Here is a 21,435-nt window from a genome sequence, read left to right as displayed (position 1 = left end):
TCTCTCTTCCATCTCTTGAATTCTGTTGGTGAAGCTTGTATCTACAGCTCCTTGTCTTTTCTTTTGATTTTCTATGTCCAGGGTTGTTTCCATTTGTTCTTTCTTGATTGCTTCTATTTCCATTTTTAATTCCTTCAACTGTTTGATTGTGTTTTCCTGGAATTCTTTCAGGGATTTTTGCGATTCCTCTCTGTAGGCTTCTACTTGTTCTCTAAGGGAGTTCTTTATGTCTTTCTTGAATTCCTCCAGCATCATGATCAAATATGATTTTGAAACTAGGTCTTGCTTTTCTGGTGTGTTTGGATATTCCGTGTTTGCTTTGGTGGGAGAATTGGGCTCCGATGATGCCATGTAGTCTTGGTTTCTGTTGCTTGGGTTCCTGCGCTTGCCTCTCGCCATCAGATTATCTCTAGTGTTACTTTGTTCTGCTATTTCTGACAGTGGCTAGACTGTCCTATAACCTGTGTGTCAGGAGTGCTGTAGACCTGTTTTCCTGTTTTCTTTCAGCCAGTTATGGGGACAGAGTGTTCTGCTTTCGGGCGTGTAGTTTTTCCTCTCTACAGGTCTTCAGCTGTTCCTGTGGGCCTGTGTCTTGAGTTCACCAGGCAGGTTTCTTGCAGGGGAAAAATTGGTCCTACCTGTGGTTCCAAGGCTCAAGTTTGCTCGTGGGGTACTGCCTAAGTCCTCTCCGCTGTGGCAGCAACCGGGAAAATCTGTGCCGCTCCTTCCGGGAGCCTCCGTGCACCAGGGTTTCAGATGACGTTTGGTGTTTTCCTCTGGCGCCTGGATGTGCACAGAGTGCAGTCTCTTCTGGTTTCCCAGGTGTGTCCGCCTGTCTGAAGGTTCAGCTCTCCCTCCCACGGGATTTGGTTGCAGAGAACTGTTTATCCGGTCTGTTTCCTTCAGGTTCCGGCAGTGTCTCAGGCGCAGGGGTCCTGCCGCTCCCGGGCCCTCCCCTATGGGAACCCAGAGGCCTTATACAGTTGCCTCTTGGGCCAGGGATGTGGGCAGGGGTGGGCAGTGTTGGTGGTCTCCTCCGCTCTGCAGCCTCAGGAGTGCCCACCTGATCAGGCGGTGAGGTCTCTCTCCCACGGGGTTTGGGAGCAGGGAGCTGCTGCGGTCCGGGATCCCTGAATTCATTTTTATAGCCTTCTCTTACCTGGATATTTCTTTGTTGGGAGGTTGTTAATTATTCTAATTATCATTCATCCATTTATATTTTGATTTTTCATAATCACCTTAATAGTTTGTGTGCTTCTAGAACTCTATCCATTTCCTCTAGCGTGTCTGATTTGTTGGAATATATTGTCCATTGTAGTTTCCTTTGTACCTATTTAGTATTAGTTGCAATGCCTCCTCTCCCATTCATAATTTTGAGTCATTAGAACAAGTTTTGAATCTTGTTTTCTTTTCTCAAAAAGCCAACTTCAGATTTCCTTTCTTTCCTCTCCTTCCTCTTGTTTTTCCCCGCTTGTTCTGAGGAAAAACCTAGGACCTCTATGTAAATGCATGCTTGCTTCTGAGCTACCCCACCAGCCCACAAGTACCTTAGCTCCATTAAAGCTTCCTGATGGATTTTTTGTCTAGAATTTTTGTCCTCCCTCCTTTCTATACATCCTATTCCTGTGCCACTTCTTCCTCTTCCTCCCTCTTTTGAGACTGAATCTTACTATCTTGGCAAGCAGTCCTGGCTGGATCTCAAATGCTAGGTCCTCCTACCTCAGCTTTCTAGATGCTGGCCGTGCACCAGGTGGTCTGCTCTTTCCAGCTTCGTAACTTTTCCTCTTATGGGCCGTGTTTCTGTAGTTGAATATGTGAACTCTTTACTAAGCATTCAATTCTGAAACACTTCTTTTTGAAAATTTAATGGTTTACTATTTAAGCAAAGAGAACCTATCCATTTGCAGGTAGTTTTATATAAAATGAAACCCATTGCTTTTTGTTTTGGAAGTTTAATTATTCCAGCACCTTTTGCTGAAAAGATTTCTTCCTCCCTTGAGTTGCTTTGCATATGTATAAAAAAATCACTTGAGCAGATCTGAGGTCTTTTGAGCTCTTCATTCTGTTCTGTTGCCTGTATCTATCTATCTGCCACATCTTTGATAAATGTTAACTATGAAATATTAGGTAGAGTGATTCATCCCACTTTATTCTTTTTAAGGTTTAAAAAAGACAATCTTAGGTTGTGCCTTCCCCAAAAAGTTTAGATCAAATTTGACTATTTCTGGAAAGAAACAATCAGTGGGACTTCTATAGGCTTTCATTTAACATAGATGGTGTGGGAGCTGATGTTGCCAATCTGGTGTGTTTTCTGGTGTGTCTTTATTTGGATCCTCTTGGTTTTATACCTTTAGGTTTACTTTACGTTTATAGTAATTTCCCTCACCTCTGCTTTAAATACTTTGCTTTCTGAGACACTGCTGAAATTAGTTCAATAGCATCGATATGTAATAGTGATGACAAGGCAGCGTCCAATCCATCACTTACAAAATGCCATAGTAGTTCTCCTTTACTCTTAACCTGGGCCCCATGTGACCCCACTGCTCACGTTGGAGTGACACGCAGGAAGCACAGAGACAGAGACAGGAAGTGGACTAGTAAAACTTACATGTCACCTTCTAGTGACGTATTCCCAACAATTGGCCTGTAGGGTCATTTCACGTTTGACTACAACACCCATTTGTTTGTTGTTCTGTGATGGTGCAAGTGAGTTGTTTGGAAATCCTTTTTGTTTTTTCTTTTCATTTCTTTCTCTTTTTGTTTTTGTTGTTGTTTCTTTAATGCAGGCTTTCTCTTGGCTGTCCTGGAACTCACTCTGTGGACCAGGCTGTTCTGAAGTCCAGAGATCCTCTTGCTCTGTTCCTCGGAGTGCTGTGATTAAAAGAATGCATCGCCATAGATCACATGAAACTCAAGAAGGATGGCCAAAATGCGGATGCTCCACTCCTTCTTTAAAAGGGGAACAAAAATACCCTTAGGAGGGGGTAGGGAGGCAAAGTTTAGAGCAGTCTGAAGGAACAGCCATTCAGAGCCTGCCCCACATGTGGCCCATACATATACAGCCACCAAACTAGATAAGATGGATGAAGCAAAGAAGTGCAGGCTGACAGGAACCAGATATATATTTTTTCCAAAATGTTTTCTGCTGAGTGTTTAGACACTAGCTTTTTAGATCTTTGATTCGCTTTTAGTTGATTTTAATGTACGGTATAGCATGATGGTCAAATTTGCTTCTTTAACCACTTTCAGTTTGTAAAGCAGTTCTCTATACATCACATAAATGCTAGTTTATAAAACAATTCTCTGCACATTACAGACAACACCAGTTCATTCATCTCTGGGCATCGTAATCTGCTATTCAGTTCTTGCACTAACAGTGGAGGAAACCGTAGCTCAAAGGTCTCAGGGATCGTCTAGAATTCCCTACTCCATGTGTGCAGCAGATCTGGGCTCATGTTCTAGCTCTGGTCAAGTGGTGAGATGTGGGTCTCTCGGTCCCCAACCTATGAAGACTGGTTAGAATCCCCCTCACTTAAACCTGTTCTGTCTCTTTGCCATCTTTTTCCGGGTAGTCATGAGGTTGTATAGGAGCTTTAATAAGTACTAACGATGGTCTATTCATGGTGTGACTTCCTTAAACTATGATGTAGGTATACATTTTATTATTATTTCTTTTTTATTGCTGTTTTCCCTCCCACTTTCAGAGAGATGGGACCACATCACCACTACTACAACGAGAAGGCCAGGAACAACTAGAGCACCGTCAAATCCTATGGGTAAGACAAGCTCTCAGAGGAAAAAAGGAAGGAAGGATTTTCCACATCAGCTACCTGTTTCAGTGGGTATCCTGGTTTGCATTTCTACGGTGATAATTAAACACCATGATCAAAACCAACATGGAAAAGAAAGGGTTTATTTTATTTGGCTTATGACCACCAGCGTAGGGATGGTACCTTCCACAGTGTGCCATGTCCTTCCCCACTGATCGATCACTGAGAAAATGACTAACAGCCTGAGCTTATGGAGACCTTTTCTCAAACATGGTTCCCTCCTTGTAGATGGCTCTAGCTCATGCTGACATAAAAACTACCCAGTACAACAGTGATTATGTCTTTTGTTCTGTGGTCCCCAGAACTTGATGGGCTTGACTTGGAAGATGCCTTGAATGATCGGGGAAAAAAGCCAAGTACAGGAGAAGGAGGAGGTAAGTTCTAAATGCTAGACATCACAGGCCAGTGCTATAGTTCCTGGTATGGTTTGTCTTATACCTGCAATGGCGTTCTGAGATACCCAGAGTACTGTAGATCTGGGCCAAATCTGGGCCACATCGAGCTGTAGGAGAACCCCACAACAGTAGTACTGATATATTTTGGTCTTGGGATTCTCCAAATTATTGGGAATCTCAATAACTATTGTCTGTGTGTGTCATATCTATCTCTGTTTATCGTCTATATATTTATTATTTTTTAAATCAGTATTGTTTGTATAAAATGATAATACTAGAGACACCGCCGGAACCTGAAGGAAACAGACCGGATAAACAGTTCTCTGCACCCAAATCCCGTGGGAGGGAGAGCTAAACCTTCAGAGAGGCAGACAAGCCTGGGAAACCAGAAGAGACTGCTCTCTGCACACACATCTCAGACGCCAGAGGAAAAAGCCAAAGACCATCTGGAACCCTGGTGCACTGAAGCTCCCGGAAGGGGCGGCACAGGTCTTCCTGGTTGCTGCCGCTGCAGAGAGCCCGTGGGCAGCACCCCACGAGCGAACTTGAGCCTCGGGACCACAGGTAAGACCAAATTTTCTGCTGCAAGAAAGCTGCCTGGTGAACTCAAGACACAGGCCCACAGGAACAGCTGAAGACCTGTAGAGAGGAAAAACTACACGCCCGAAAGCAGAACACTCTGTCCCCATAACTGACTGAAAGAGAGGAAAACAGGTCTACAGCACTCCTGACACACAGGCTTATAGGACAGTCTAGCCACTGTCAGAAATAGCAGAACAAAGTAACACTAGAGATAATCTGATGGCGAGAGGCAAGCGCAGGAACCCAAGCAACAGAAACCAAGACTACATGGCACCATCGGAGCCCAATTCTCCCATCAAAACAAACATGGAATATCCAAACACACCAGAAAAGCAAGACCTAGTTTCAAAATCATTTTTGATCATGATGCTGGAGGACTTCAAGAAAGACGTGAAGAACTCCCTTAGAGAACAAGTAGAAGCCTACAGAGAGGAATCGCAAAAATGCCTGAAAGAATTCCAGGAAAACATAAGTAAACAAGTAGAAGCCCATAGAGAGGAGACACAAAAATCCCTGAAAGAATTCCAGGAAAACATAAATAAACAATTAGAAGCCCATAGAGAGGAGACACAAAAATCCCTGAAAGAATTCCAGGAAAACACAATCAAACAGTTGAAGGAATTAAAAATGGAAATAGAAGCAATCAAGAAAGAACACATGGAAACAACCCTGGATATAGAAAACCAAAAGAAGAGACAAGGAGCTGTAGATACAAGCTTCACCAACAGAATACAAGAGATGGAAGAGAGAATCTCAGGAGCAGAAGATTCCATAGAAATCATTGACTCAACTGTCAAAGATAATGTAAAGCGGAAAAAGCTACTGGTCCAAAACATACAGGAAATCCAGGACTCAATGAGAAGATCAAACCTAAGGATAATAGGTATAGAAGAGAGTGAAGACTCCCAGCTCAAAGGACCAGTAAATATCTTCAACAAAATCACAGAAGAAAACTTCCCTTATCAGGAACAGATAAACCAGTTAAACAACCCCATAACTCCTAAGGAAATAGAAGCAGTCATTAAAGGTCTCCCAACCAAAAAGAGCCCAGGTCCAGACGGGTTTAGTGCAGAATTCTATCAAACCTTCATAGAAGACCTCATACCAATATTATCCAAACCATTCCACAAAATTGAAACAGATGGAGCCCTACCGAATTCCTTCTACGAAGCCACAATTACTCTTATACCTAAACCACACAAAGACCCAACAAAGAAAGAGAACTTCAGACCAATTTCCCTTATGAATATCGACGCAAAAATACTCAATATAATTCTGGAAAACTGAATTCAAGAGCACATCAAAACAATCATCCACCATGATCAAGTAGGCTTCATCCCAGGCATGCAGGGATGGTTTAATATACGGAAAACCATCAACGTGATCCATCATATAAACAAACTGAAAGAACAGAACCACATGATCATTTCATTAGATGCTGAGAAAGCATTTGACAAAATTCAACACCCCTTCATGATAAAAGTCCTGGAAAGAATAGGAATTCAAGGCCCATACCTAAACATAGTAAAAGCCATATACAGCAAACCAGTTGCTAACATTAAACTAAATGGAGAGAAACTTGAAGCAATCCCACTAAAATCAGGGACTAGACAAGGCTGCCCACTCTCTCCCTACTTATTCAATATAGTTCTTGAAGTTCTAGCCAGAGCAATCAGACAACAAAAGGAGATCAAGGGGATACAGATCGGAAAAGAAGAGGTCAAAATATCACTATTTGCAGACGACATGATAGTATATTTAAGTGATCCCAAAAGTTCCACCAGAGAACTACTAAAGCTGATAAACAACTTCAGCAAAGTGGCTGGGTATAAAATTAACTCAAATAAATCAGTTGCCTTCCTCTATACAAAAGAGAAACAAGCCGAGAAAGAAATTAGGGAAACGACACCCTTCATAATAGACCCAAATAATATAAAGTACCTCGGTGTGACTTTAACCAAGCAAGTAAAAGATCTGTACAATAAGAACTTCAAGACACTGAGGAAAGAAATTGAAGAAGACCTCAGAAGATGGAAAGATCTCCCATGCTCATGGATTGGCAGGATTAATATAGTAAAAATGGCCATTTTACCAAAAGCAATCTACAGATTCAATGCAATCCCCATCAAAATACCAATCCAATTCTTCAAAGAGTTAGACAGAACAATTTGCAAATTCATCTGGAATAACAAAAAACCCAGGATAGCTAAAGCTATCCTCAACAATAAAAGGACTTCAGGGGGAATCACTATCCCTGAACTCAAGCAGTATTACAGAGCAATAGTGATAAAAACTGCATGGTATTGGTACAGAGACAGACAGATAGACCAATGGAATAGAATTGAAGACCCAGAAATGAACCCACACACCTATGGTCACTTGATTTTTGACAAAGGAGCCAAAACCATCCAATGGAAAAAAGATAGCATTTTCAGCAAATGGTGCTGGTTCAACTGGAGGGCAACATGTAGAAGAATGCAGATCGATCCATGCTTATCACCCTGTACAAAGCTTAAGTCCAAGTGGATCAAGGACCTCCACATCAAACCAGACACACTCAAACTAATAGAAGAAAAACTAGGGAAGCATCTGGAACACATGGGCACTGGAAAAAATTTCCTGAACAAAACACCAATGGCTTATGCTCTAAGATCCAGAACCGACAAATGGGATCTCATAAAACTGCAAAGCTTCTGTAAGGCAAAGGACACTGTGGTTAGGACAAAACGGCAACCAACAGATTGGGAAAAGATCTTTACCAATCCTACAACAGATAGAGGCCTTATATCCAAAATATACAAAGAACTCAAGAAGTTAGACCGCAGGGAAACAAATAACCCTATTAAAAAATGGGGTTCAGAGCTAAACAAAGAATTCACAGCTGAGGAATGCCGAATGGCTGAGAAACACCTAAAGAAATGTTCAACATCTTTAGTCATAAGGGAAATGCAAATCAAAACAACCCTGAGATTTCACCTCACACCAGTGCGATTGGCTAAGATCAAAAACTCAGGTGACAGCAGATGCTGGCGAGGATGTGGAGAAAGAGGAACACTCCTCCATTGTTGGTGGGATTGCAGACTGGTAAAACCATTCTGGAAATCAGTCTGGAGGTTCCTCAGAAAATTGGACATTGAACTGCCTGAGGATCCAGCTATACCTCTCTTGGGCATATACCCAAAAGATGCCTCAACATATAAAAGAGACACGTGCTCCACTATGTTCATCGCAGCCTTATTTATAATAGCCAGAAAATGGAAAGAACCCAGATGCCCTTCAACAGAGGAATGGATACAGAAAATGTGGTACATCTACACAATGGAATATTACTCAGCTATCAAAAACAACGAGTTTATGAAATTCGTAGGCAAATGGTTGGAACTGGAAAATATCATCCTGAGTGAGCTAACCCAATCACAGAAAGACATACATGGTATGCACTCATTGATAAGTGGCTATTAGCCCAAATGCTTGAATTACCCTAGATCCCTAGAACAAACGAAACTCAAGACGGATGATCAAAATGTGAATGCTTCACTCCTTCTTTAAATGAGGAAAAAGAATACCCTTGGCAGGGAAGGGAGAGGCAAAGATTAAAACAGAGACTGAAGGAACACCCATTCAGAGCCTGCCCCACATGTGGCCCATACATATAGAGCCACCCAATTAGACAAGATGGATGAAGCAAAGAAGTGCAGACTGACAGGAGCCGGATGTAGATCGCTCCTGAGAGACACAGCCAGAATACAGCAAATACAGAGGCGAATGCCAGCAGCAAACCACTGAACTGAGAATAGGTCCCCCGTTGAAGGAATCAGAGAAAGAACTGGAAGAGCTTGAAGGTGCTCGAGACCCCAAAAGTACAACAATGTCAAGCAACCAGAGCCTCCAGGGACTAAGCCACTACCTAAAGACTATACATGGACTGACCCTGGACTCTGACCCCATAGGTAGCAATGAATATCCTAGTAAGAGCACCAGTGGAAGGGGAAGCCCTGGGTCCTGCTAAGACTGAACCCCCAGTGAACTAGACTATGGGGGGAGGGCGGCAATGGGGGGATGGTTGGGAGGGGAACACCCATAAAGAAGGGGAGGGGGGCTGGGGATTTAGCTCAGTGGTAGAGCGCTTACCTAGGAAGCGCAAGGCCCTGGGTTCGGTCCCCAGCTCCGGAAAAAAAGAACCAAAAAAAAAAAAAAAAAAAAAAGAAGGGGAGGGGGGAGGGGGATGTTTGTCCGGAAACCGGGAAAGGGAATAACACTTGAAATCTATATAAGAAATACTCAAGTTAATAAAAAAAAAAGAATGTATTAAATCAAACATTATTAAATATTTGAAGGCAAAAAAAAAAAAAAAAAGACCTAGAGTTCAGACCTGTGATCACAGGATGATAACTTCAAAATTAATGGAGTGTAATTCACTTCCCAGTGAATGTGTATACTCATTCTAATATTCTCCAATTAGAAAACAATAATCAGGCTATGGCTATTGGTGACCATTGAAGAGTGTGTATCTAGTAACTCCTTTCACCAAATGCTTTCATCATCCCAAAATATTTGCAAAAATAGAGTCAATCTTAGTCTGATTGTGTACAGGATGCCAACTCAACTTTCCCCCTTCTATGACGATCCTAGATTTTCTCTACTCTTCATTATATCCATTTCCACATGTAGGTAGGTGCTTTATGTTTTTTTTGTTTTGTTTTTGTTTTTTGTTTTGTTGTTTGTTTGGGGTTTTTTTGTTCTCCTTATATTTTTATTTGTTCAGGTTAGAGATTGCCATTTAATTTCTGCTTGTCCTTTCCTTAAGATCTACAAATTCTGCTCCCGTATTAGTCCAGAACCTATCATCGTCTCCCACTAGGAAAGAGAGCATTCTTCTTCAAAAGGAGAGTGGGCAAGGCCAGGCAGTTCCCCAGAAAGCAAGAGCGGATAACTCCCCACAAGGGAGAGGGCATGAGGACTAGCTTGACGTTCTACTCCAAGGAAAACCCAGATAATCACTGGCAAAGGCAGGACGCTGGGGTATTCTCAAGTTGTCCCCACTTCCTGTTTAGCATTCCAGGGTTTGGAAACCTGTAGGATATACAGAAACAGTACAGCACTGAACAGAATCTGATGGCAGCATGAAGAAGCCAAGAAAGGCGCTGCATGGCAGTCCTCAGGCCTCCTTGACTCCCGCACAACAGGTTCTGTGTCCAGGTGTGCCTCCATGATCACACAGGTTATGCAGAAGGTTGCTAAGCATCGAAAGGAGAGCCATTCGGGTCACAGAACTGCAGAACAAGGTTCCCAAGAACAGTATGACTAAAATACGAGGACCTGTTGTGCTCAAGCAGGTCCTAAGAGGCAGACCCCAAGGCCTGCAAGCTGTCTTGGACACCAGTGCTATCTTTGCCATCACTGCCACTGTCACCTCCAGCCAGGTTGTCCCGCTGATAGGCCTCTTCGGAACCAGGAAGTGTGCTACCCTGATTCTCCTTGGAACCGAAAACCACATATCTGCCTTTCTTCAGTACCAGCTGCCATCCGTGAGAGATCTCGCTTCAGAGCATATGCATCTTCGCCATCTGCATAGTACTTGGGCTCCACCTCACTAACCTGGAAGTTCAGGGTGCTGGAACAGAGGTGCAAGGCTGCTCGGTTGCTCTTCCTGGCATGCAGGGAGACATACTTTGCACTGAAGTTCTCTGTCATGGCCTGGGAGGCCTGCTCCATTAGCTTCTTGGCCAGGCCAAAGCGTAGGTGGGAGCGCTTCACAGCCAATGAGGTGATGTGTCCATGAGGGACATTATCAGGATCCTCTTCCATTTTGGCCAGAACATAACCCACAATCTTCCCAACCTCATCCTCAGCAATGTAGGAGAGCTGGGCCACGAGAGGCCATGATAGTAGTGCTTCATCTGGTAGTTCTCGGGCAGGCAGAGCAGGTTGCAGTGTTGTATGTTCATTAGGTCATATGGCTGAGCCCAGCAGATGTTCCTATTGGCGGCAGAAAACCCTATCAGACTTGGGAGAATCAGAGAGGATGCCACAGAGCACAAGCGACACCAGCACCATTTGCTTTAAGACACCTGGGTTATCCAAACGGAACTCATACAAGATGAGGAAGATCTCTCACTATCTTCCATTTCGTTTCATCGATGCTGTACAGAACTTCATCTATCTTCATACAAGTGGGGTCCCAGTCGTGTCCGAAGTGAATGACGACCACACAGTCCTCCTCTGAATAGATTGCCTGGTCTACCTGCCAGCCATTGTGTAGATGCAGAAGCATGGACAACATCTTGAACGCGCTTGCGCAGCAGAACCTCGCGAGCTACCTCTAAGGTCGTGTGAGCCCACAGGGCCGGACCAACGGGCCCTCCACTCAGCACCAGCGCGCTTTATGTTTTGATCTGCGATGTTCGAGACTCCACAAGGTCCATGGGGCAGGACAGAGGTGCATTGTCTTCTAAGAATGTGGGCAGGACAAGATCTTATTTATCCTAGACATTCTTCTTCCCAAAATGATCTGATTTTATCTGTGTTTTAAAAGTACACAGATTTATCTCTTCCCAGTAATATTGTGTAGTATAATTAAATTTGAAAAATACTTTATATACTCCCACATTTTCTTAAACATTAGTATTTTAATTGAATGATGAAAAGTTACTCATGCAATACTCAAGTATTTGAATGTCTCTGTAGCAGAATATCACTGGTTTTTATAGTCAATTAAAAAGGACTGGTGTCACAAGACCATCAGAGTCACGTATAATTTTCTGAGCTCAGGAAAATTTCAAATTTGCATTCTAATCTTTCATTGTGCTCATGGCATATTGATATTATATTGAGTGTAGTTGATGGAATCACAGAGATTGTGTAGCATGTGCCTTCTGCTCTAATCAAACATACACCAAAATTCAAGTTTTTTTCCATGTGAAAAGTTCATGCATACTCCAAATTTGAGCTCTTCATTCTTCTATCCAAATTCTTAGTGTCATCACACAGTTGACTCAAATAACACAAACACTAGTTTTATGAGCATTCTAGGCTCTGTGACTTTGCTCTTTACATGGAAAAGCATTTGTCATAGACTCTGACAAAAGAGATCACCTTTTGTTCTCTGAATGTTTTCTATTCCTCTAGTAAAATCTCAAAAGATTGTTCTTTAATGCTTAGGGTTTCTCTCTTATCAAATATTATATTTAGGGATGGTAAAGTGTCATATGACAGCACGACAGTACAAAAATTAGGTCATTTAGAGGTGGAATCATGTAGAGACTGCCAAATATACCTATACCATAATTGATGGCCACAGACGTAAGATATTTTATGCATAATAACGTTAAAAATCTTACCATTTATCATGACTCTAATTTTTTTCAATTTCACAGTTCCATGGAACAGACCATTTGGTGGTATTTCTTTCTACAAAGGTATTTTACTTTTGTTAATATTTTAATTCCTTGGTGATACAGGAATGATATATATATATACATATATATATATATAAAATATATATATTATATATATTTGATATTCTGTCTCGAAATCAGTTGTTAATTAGATGGTCAATGGAAAATGCTTTGCGTTCTCCTGTCCATTCCTTATTTTATTTAATTTTGTGGAAGTTCTGCATTTATTTTTTTTTTCAGAAGTTCTGCATTTATTATTTCCTCTTTGTATTAGAGTAAACAGTACTCTCAAGTCTTATTTTAAATTCCACTAAGTAGATATCACTCTGGCATGCACATTCAAACCATCTGCTGCTTCCTCCTTTGAGGTCAAGCAAATTTCTATCCTTCTGTTTGTTTCAGGCACATCATTTTGAGGACTGGGTATACTACTTAGGTCACTGTGTTATTACCTGACTATATCTGTTTTTGAAGCATTTTTGAGTATTCACCAGTCGAATAGTGAATATTGCTGATCTTATTTTCTTATATTGAAATCTAAGATGATTCTGAAAAAAATATTAACAGAGATTACCTTGAAATAAGCTCCTAATTAATCCTGCTGTATTGTATATTTTTCTTGCATTTCACAGATCCATTCGTGAAGCCAAGAAACACAACAAAATGGAACTTCCCGTGCGGATATTCACTGAGGACATTGCATGCTGTGACACTGTATGTGAATACAAAACCAAAACTAATATTCTATGTTCATGACTAGGAGAGAGACAGTCTGTAAAGTAATGGAAGATGGAGACATAAGAAGGGCATGGATGGGGAGAGCGGGACAAAGGAGGGGAGGGACAGAGGGACAGAGAAACTGAGGGAGAGAATTTAGACAGTATTATGTGGAAATTATATCTGTAGTCAATGCAGACATAGGACTCTCATATGTGATGTGTAGAGAGCAACATGAAACAAGACTGATTCATGTACTAGAGATCCAAAAAAGAGGAAATACTGTTTGTTATATCACTGAAAATTGAACCAAATATTTCCAACAGCATATATTTCCAAGTGAAGTATTATTACTACAATTAAACTGCCCCTTCCTGAGTCCTTATTGCTTATATATAGACTTGTGTGTTGTTTCCACTATTCCTTATTCATTTTAAAATATTTATGACTAGTAAACTATTTTTATTATATAATATTATCATAAAGCATTACATTTTCTCTCCATACCTAAGTGTTCAGTGATATACTAGCTCTTTATCTCCATTCTGTGCTCTTTCTCTAAGTCTCTTACTATGCATCCTTGTACCTTCCTCTGAATACCAGCTACAAAGTCATGGCTTTCATCCTCATGTTTATTTGAATAATCTAGTCATGAGGGTATCTTTGCATGTGACTTCTGTTCAGAAATTACCTTTATAAATTTAACAGTGGGGTGTGTGTGTGTGTGTGTGTGTGTGTGTGTGTGTGTGTGTGTTCATCTTTGTGTATGGTGTTTAGGATAAAACTCACAACCTCACAATACTATACAGTAGTTCTATCATTGAGATAAACATAAATATCTATTGAATAATTGTCTATTTTTCTCAGGCTCATATTATTGTCCACTTTCCAGTATTGGGTTTAGCGCAGATCAAAAATTTAAGTACTATGTAACATGTAGAGCTTTGAAGACATTTCCTACTGTAAAGCAGAATAGACTGTGACTCAGGGATCACCACCTCTCTGCCTTTCATAAATGCTAATGGGTACAAAATGGACCTAGAGTCAGTGTTCTAACATGTCACTGTGGACACTGCACTAGACTTACAAAGGGGAATATAATGAAGATATTTTAGATCACCAAGCAATTTCTTACTCATACCAGGTCCCCGTTACACAAAACAGTATTTTAATATAGTATAAAATAGATTTTGAGTCAGTGACATAAATCAGGGAAAACTCGTCAGCTTGGCTGAACCATATGTGTCCTCAGGACAGAGAAGAGCAGAAGAGCAGAACCTCCCATAGGGAAATGTTCTCTTGCCTCTGCTCTTTGACTTCAGCTGTGGCAAATGCTCAGCGTTGTACACTTTTCTGATTTAGATCCATTTGCTTTAACATGAACATTTTTACTAATTCTCTCCTACGACTCTAGTGCTTTAATATTTTATCCTACCATAATTATTAAAAACCTTTCGTGTAGTTCAGAAGATTGGTAATAGATAATTTTTAACTTTTATTCATGTTATATGTTTATTTCATTTTTGTCTTTGAAGAGATAATATCAGATCATCAAAACATTCTTCTACCTTTTTTAAATATCTTCCCTTATTTTCTTTCTCCATATTCTCTAGTCAGTATTCAGAAATAATTCTTCATATATATATTTTATATATATATCAATTTCTTATTAGTTTTCTTTGATTTTTTTTTTGTTTCTACTTTAGCCTTTTCTTTTATAGTTTATAAATTCTTTGAATCATCAATGTATTTCATTACATTTAAGATAAACCTGTAAAGTTTTTCTATGGATAAATTAGGAAAATGTTTTAATCCTATTTTTATATTAGGATTTTTCCACCTAATTTTTGTTTTTTCTTTACTCTTAAGATTGAATGTAGATCCCTAAGACACTGCTTATATTTTAAAATAGATAGATGCAGATGATTTTAGAATTATCTTTACTCGATAATTTCATGTAAGTATAGAAATGCCAAATCACCTGCACAATCACAAGATATCCCCAAACCTTTCCCCATATTCATGTTCTTTCCCTTTCTTGACTTTAATAATTACCAATGTATAAAATATTGACTTTTGGTCTTAGCATTGTATAGAAAACAACTGCACTGTCCTCATGAGTCAATGCTTATGCCATGGCTGGGGGACAGCATTTTACTACATTCCTCCATGATTTTAGTAATCTGTTTTAAAATTCATACCTTGCTAGTGATAGTATCACCTCACTGTTTCACATTTAGTCTATTAATATGTAATTTCAATATTTACAGTTATTATTTCTATCTGAAGATATAGGCAAATATATTTACATTAAATATTTTATTTGTCTTTGAACAATTAAAACATTTTATTCCTCATAGAAGGAGCATGTGAACTATTCTAAGGTTGATCTTCTCTCTTAAGAATTGTTTACATTTCTGTGGTTCATCATGAGTCAAGAAATATTTTAGTATATATAATAAAACTACCAGTTCTATTTTAACTTTCATGCTTTAAAAACGTTATTTGTAGAAATATTTTATTTGAAAAGTCTCTTTGTCTTGAAATCTGTTTTACAAAGAAAATCACCATCAGAAAGAGATGTATACATCTTTGCAATCATTAATTAGACATTAATATGTTTCTAATGCTCTGAAAACAAATATTTTTCAATAATGTGAATTAAAGTCCCATGTGAATTATTACTCTATCTCATGTGCAGAATTCTTTATAATAAAACTTTGTTGTCTTAAAATTATACCAATGTTTTCAGTTATTCATCAAAATATCAGAAGCTTTACTTTTCTTTAAATGTTCTATGCTTACGTGTTTGTGTGTGTCTGTCTCTGTGTGTGTCTCTGTGTGTGTGTGTGTGTGTGTGTGTGTGTGTGTGTACTCCTATGAGTATGTGTTTTATGAATATATATACATATTTCAATGTGCCATATTGGTGTAAGAAGGAAACTTGCAGGTGATTATTTCCTTCTGGGATGTATGATTTCTGAGCCCTGATCTATATTTTCACCCATAGGTGATTAATTTTACATTCTGAACAAAACCTTAAATTTGTTCCTTTCTTGTTACATTCCAACCACAAGATCAGAGCTGGTCTATTCTAAGATGCTTTTGCATAATTGTTAGCCTCTGCATAAAAAGATACAAAGTCAGTTAGTGTAAGTTGTCCTTTTCATAAAATTCTACTAATCTGAAATGTAACATTGGGGTCTTGGATGAATCATCAGAAGCACTCAAACATATGCACAAACACACAAACATACACACACACAGGCACACGCACAGGCACACGCACATGGACACACAGACACAGACCCTTACTCATATTATTTTCAAAGTAATACATTATGCATATCAGTTGATTAATAAAAAGTAAAAATTAAAAAATAATGAATGAAACCTCTGTAAAAGAGATGGCTTGTGAAGTGGTTTTCTTAGGTTTGGGTTCAAGGTTGTTATGGATAGGGAGAGAGCACATGTGCTGTGTTTCTTATTTAAGGGATTGTTTCTTAGATACAATCCTCATAGAGGTTAGAAGATACTAACTTCATAAAAATATACTTATCTACTCACTGTCTGGTTATTTATTAGATTTCCAGTACATCAGTGGTTTCTTGTCCAATTACTATGCTTTGATTTCAGCTATATTCTTGCTGCTGTCTTCCTAGGTCTCTGGAGCACATTCTAAATGTGAGAGGCAGTAGAGAGCTAATAGTTTTTTCCTGGGAGTGTTAAGAAATGGGATCTTGTTTCTAAAATATTAATTTTGGATCCCTAGATCTATGACCATAAAAGAATTCAACACTCTATATCTGTATGCCATCTAAGTATTTACAAACCCTGATATGATAAGAGTGCTCACTAATTTTAATTTTTATAAAAATAATTGCGCTGCTTCCCAACCTCGTTTTTCTAGAACTGTGCATGTGAAGCACATGGAAGTCAGGCTGTAATGATGGAAGTCCAGTTGGAGAGGAAGCAAACGTCTCCGCTCTCTCTTTAAGTGCTCTCCCTGACTACGTTCTGCTATAATGAAAGAGAAATCAGGATGCTGAGCTCTAGCACCCATGGCTTCTTAGTCACCCTTTATCATACACAACCTGTTACAGTTATGTTTGATTTTTCAGTACCCAAGAACTAAATTCTAAAATAAATATGGTAGACTGAGTGTCTTCCAGACTTAGCCTATGGGAAGAAAATAAGTTATACATTAGAGGAGTTGTTACAGATTATAAATTGTAAATACTGATTAGATCATATTAATTTTGTATTCATGAGCTCTCAGGTTATTTTATAGCATTTTTCTCTCTGTGCATTCTATAGCCTCTATATGTAACAGCAACAAACTTCAATATGGTGAATGACATAATCAGCAAGTTACTACCAATGATAAGAAAGCATGTAAGTTACTTTCAATCTATTTTGAGTTAAAATTGAATTTTGCTTTTGAGATTCACATATGTGGAAATGTGTAAATACAGATGAAATTTGATCATGATACATTTACAAATCATATTTTACAAATGCCTCTTTTTTAATCAGAAGTTATTGAAGGCATAATAATAGTCCTTTGAGTGACATTTTTTTCTTGAATTTGTGTCTAGTTTTATGTGAAATGAAACTCATAGCCCAATGGTTTGAGCTGTATGTGTAGTTTCACTAGATAATACATATCTACTGTAATAAATTGTGATTAATTTGTCATATGCTCACACCTAATTTAAAGGACGCCAATGTTAGAGGGAATATTTTTTCTTTCTTCTTCTTTTTTTTTAAATTAGGCTATACTGCCTATTTTGTATATAATTCTGTAGTCTTTCCCATCTCTTCTTGTTTTTATTTCTCTTGTGTGGACGTGTAAGTGTACATGTTCTAGTGTATTTATTTTTAACTTTTAATAAATCTTTAATGAATGAGTCTACATTTCTATGTCTTTTCTGCATACATATCTGTGTATATATTGTCTTTCTATTTTTAAATGTGCATGTGTATCTCTTTGTAACTGTGTGTGTGTGTGTGTTTCTCTGTGTTTATGCATCCCTGTCTATCGCTTTCTGTGAGATTGTACAATGAGAATCCACATGTCAGTCTGCCTCTCTAACTTTATGCCCCTCTACCTCTGTCTGCCTCTCTCTCTCACTCTCTTTCTCTTTCTGTTTCATTATCACCTCTCCATGTATGTTGGGGTGTAAATGGGTATTTGGTGGTGTGTCTGCTTGAGTGCTTTTTGTCTGCTAATTTAACACTTAAAAACTCTATGGGACAATGTCATTGGTTTTAAATAGGAGTCTACAAGAAAATAAAATTAATAATAACTCCAGTTAGAGCCATTCCTAGAGGGTGCTCAATATTTCAACAGAATGTTCTATTTAGATGATTATTTCAAATGGATCCATAACACTGTGTGCAGTAATTATGTTCTAGAACTTCTTTTCAGCATCAGGCCTATTTTCCAGGATAGACACATGTCCTTCATCTCCACAGACTGGACATCTCTCAATGAAAGCCAAAGGCTGTTTTCACTTCTAGGCACCCTCAAAGACTCTCTGTTTTTGACTCTTGTGTTCACTGTTGTCGAAGTTATCATATCTTTTGAATGTTAACTTTGCTAAACTCATCATAGCCACCATGAGTATATGCCTCTGTGGACACTAGGTTCTGTGCTCATGTTAAGTCGAAGTTCAATATACCACACACAGTCTGCACAGATGTAAGAAATTTCATAATACTATTTGTCTTGGTTAGTGGTAATGGCTGAATGCAACTTCTTATTTTATTGTGGATCAGTAGATCAAGGCTCCCTCCAAGAGGAAAGGCAAGTACCCAAAGATTTTCTCCTGAAATCAGTCCCGTTTACTCAAACCTGTGGTCAGAGGAAATATCATTAATACTGGTTTAAATAATTTCCCTGCTAGAGAGCTAGAAATAGTAAGTAAAGGAAATCACTAGACTCTTCAAGACTCTGATGTCAGTTTATTTGTGATGGTTGGTTCTTTTTGCCTCCCAGAACATTGAAGATTACCAACTGTGGTTCTGTCTTGGCCCTGGGAAAGCTCCAAGAGTACTCCAAGGTAATAACAGGGAAATCTAAGGAGGGACTAGCTGAGTTTGGTAAATCCTCACTATTTTAATTATTTAGTCTTAAACTTGAATAAACACTAAAGCAGAATGACTTAAATATAATTTCATTCATTTAAATCATAATTAATTACTAATATAACATTCAGATACAATTTAATACCTCATAATCAACAGCCTTAGAATGACAGGAATTTTTCTGTGCTTTCTGTTTCAGAAACAATTTTCCTGATAAGGCAAACAAAACAAAACTCTAGACATATTGTTTCTGGAGAAAACAATTTTAAAAAGTCATTTGGTGATCATTACAGAAACTCTTCCTAGCTATATATCTCAAGGGTTTCCGTCACTCACATGGTAGCTCACAACCATTTATAACTCCAGTTTCAGGGGATCTAATTCCCACATCTGACCTGCACAGACACCAAGTCTAACATGGAGATCAGGTATATATGTGAGTGAATGACTTACACAGAGAAACAAGTTTAAATCTAAAATGTAAAATCTTCACTTTTTTATTTATTCCAAATTATGTAGATTGTTTTGTAATGAATATTAGAAATATAGCCCTTTCTCCAAATCCATGTAAAATATTCAGTTCACATCTCCTATGACCAATAATTCTGCAACTGAATATGAAATCATATTCTGATTTCTGGAGACAACCTGACTTAATTACAGCTATTCTGTTTGTTGCCTTCTTTTCTTTCTCACTAGATTATTGCCAAATAAATAAATAATAGTAATAAAATTATCAGAAAAGTTTGAATAAGAATTAAAAATTTGAGATCACCAAGTATTCTTGCAAAGCTGATCTTTTAAAAGCTACTGAAAATTTGAAGCTCTAACTGATAAAGTTGACCTTCATACCAGTGACATAAGTCTCTGCAGACTTAAGAGCACGCTCTCCCACTAATGCCAGATAAGAAAACATTCTCGTACATAGGTGCCTGTGGCCTCTGAACAGCCCATGTATGCTCTTTAGTTGGTGGCTCAGTCTCTGATAGCTCCCAGGGGTCCAGGTTGATATTGCTGGTCTTTCTATGATGTTTCCAATCCTTTCAGTTCTTTCAATTCTCCCAACTTTTCCATAGGGGTTGTTGACCTCAGTCCAATGGTTAGATGTAATATCTATATCTGTTTTAGTCAGCTGCTTGCAGGGCCTCTCAGGACAGCCATGCTAGGCTACTGGCTGCAAGCACAACTTTGCATCAGTAATAATATTTGGGATTGGTGCCTAATAATGGAATGGATCCCAAGTTGAGCCTGTCACTGACTGGTAACTGCTTCAGACTCTATTCCATTTTTGTCCTGCATTTCTTTTAGACAGGAGCAATTTGAGGTTGAAAGTTTTGTAGGTGTGTTAGTATCCCTATCCATCCACAGGTGTCCTGTCTGATTTAAAAAGGTGGTCTCTTCAAATTTTACATCTGCGTGATTTTGAGTTTTGGCAAAATTTCCTACCCTGACTCTTGGGAGCACACCTATCCCATGTCTCTGGGATATTGCTGTATATTTCCATTCATTCTCTTGGGTCCCTTGTCCTCTCTCATGTCTCTCCCATACCTGATCCTGACCTGTTCTCTTCCCATTCCACCCTCACACATATCTCTCCTTCCCTCTGCCTTCCATGGTTATTTATTTCCCTTTGCTAAGTGGGATTGAAGCATCCTTACTTAGGCTTTCCTTATGGTTTAACTTTTAGTGTCATGGATATTCTGTATATTTTGTGTAGTGTCACTGATTAATGAATATATACCATTCATGTCCTTTGGAGTCTGGGTTAGCTCACTCAGAATATTTTCTAGATCCATGCAATTGCCCGCAAATTTCACGATGTCCTTTGTTTTTAATAGCTGAATAGTATTCCATTGTGTAAATAAACCATATTATCTGTATCCATTCTTTGGTTGAAGGACATCAGGGTTGCTTCTTATTACAAATAAGGCTTCTATTAACATAGTGGAGCTCGCATCTTTGTGGTACTGTGGAGCATCTTTTGGCTATATGCCCAGGACCAGTATATCAGCATCTTCAGGTGCAACTATTTCCTGTTTACTGAGGAACAGCCAGATTGATTTCCAGAGTGGTGGTAGAAGTTTGCCATCCCACCAGTAATGGAAGAGCTTTCCCATTTCTCTACAATCTCACCAGCAAGTTCTGTAGGTCTGTTTCTATTTTGAGAATACTTTAAGGAGTTTTGGTATTAGCTTTTATTTGAAAGTCTGGTAGAATTATGCACTGAATTATGCATTGTGCCCTAGTCTTTTTGTTACTGTTATTGTTGCTGGTTGTTTTTAATGAATTCTTCTAGTTTCTTAGGGGTTATGGGACTGATTAGTTTATCTGATCTTGATTTAACTTTGGTATGTGGTATCTGTCTAGAAAATCATCCATTTCATGTAGATTTTCAAGCTTTGTCAAGTATAGTCTTTTGTAGTA

General features: G+C 38.9%; 1 protein-coding gene and 2 pseudogenes across 1 annotated transcript in view; 1 reads left to right on the top strand and 2 right to left on the bottom strand.

Annotated features, from left to right (window-relative positions):
* LOC148005601 (ralA-binding protein 1-like) overlaps positions 1 to 21,435 on the top strand; it is a 96,550-nt gene that overhangs the window by 54,236 nt on the left and 20,879 nt on the right. The window contains 6 exon segments of the mRNA XM_087551467.1: positions 2,787 to 3,776; positions 4,133 to 4,204; positions 12,184 to 12,225; positions 12,837 to 12,918; positions 17,239 to 17,316; positions 18,923 to 18,986. The gene's annotated coding sequence lies outside the window, so the exon portion shown is untranslated.
* Positions 10,147 to 10,767, bottom strand: LOC148005603 (N-alpha-acetyltransferase 11-like; annotated as a pseudogene).
* On the bottom strand, positions 10,845 to 11,134 carry LOC148005602 (thioredoxin-like protein 4A pseudogene; annotated as a pseudogene).

Source organism: Rattus norvegicus, chromosome 5, assembly GCF_021556685.1.
Source record: "Rattus norvegicus strain SHRSP/BbbUtx chromosome 5, alternate assembly SHRSP_T2T, whole genome shotgun sequence".
Classification (NCBI taxonomy): domain Eukaryota; kingdom Metazoa; phylum Chordata; class Mammalia; order Rodentia; family Muridae; genus Rattus; species Rattus norvegicus.
The sequence above is the reverse complement of the archived record's forward strand: the minus strand, read 5'-3'. Positions and strand labels throughout refer to the sequence as shown.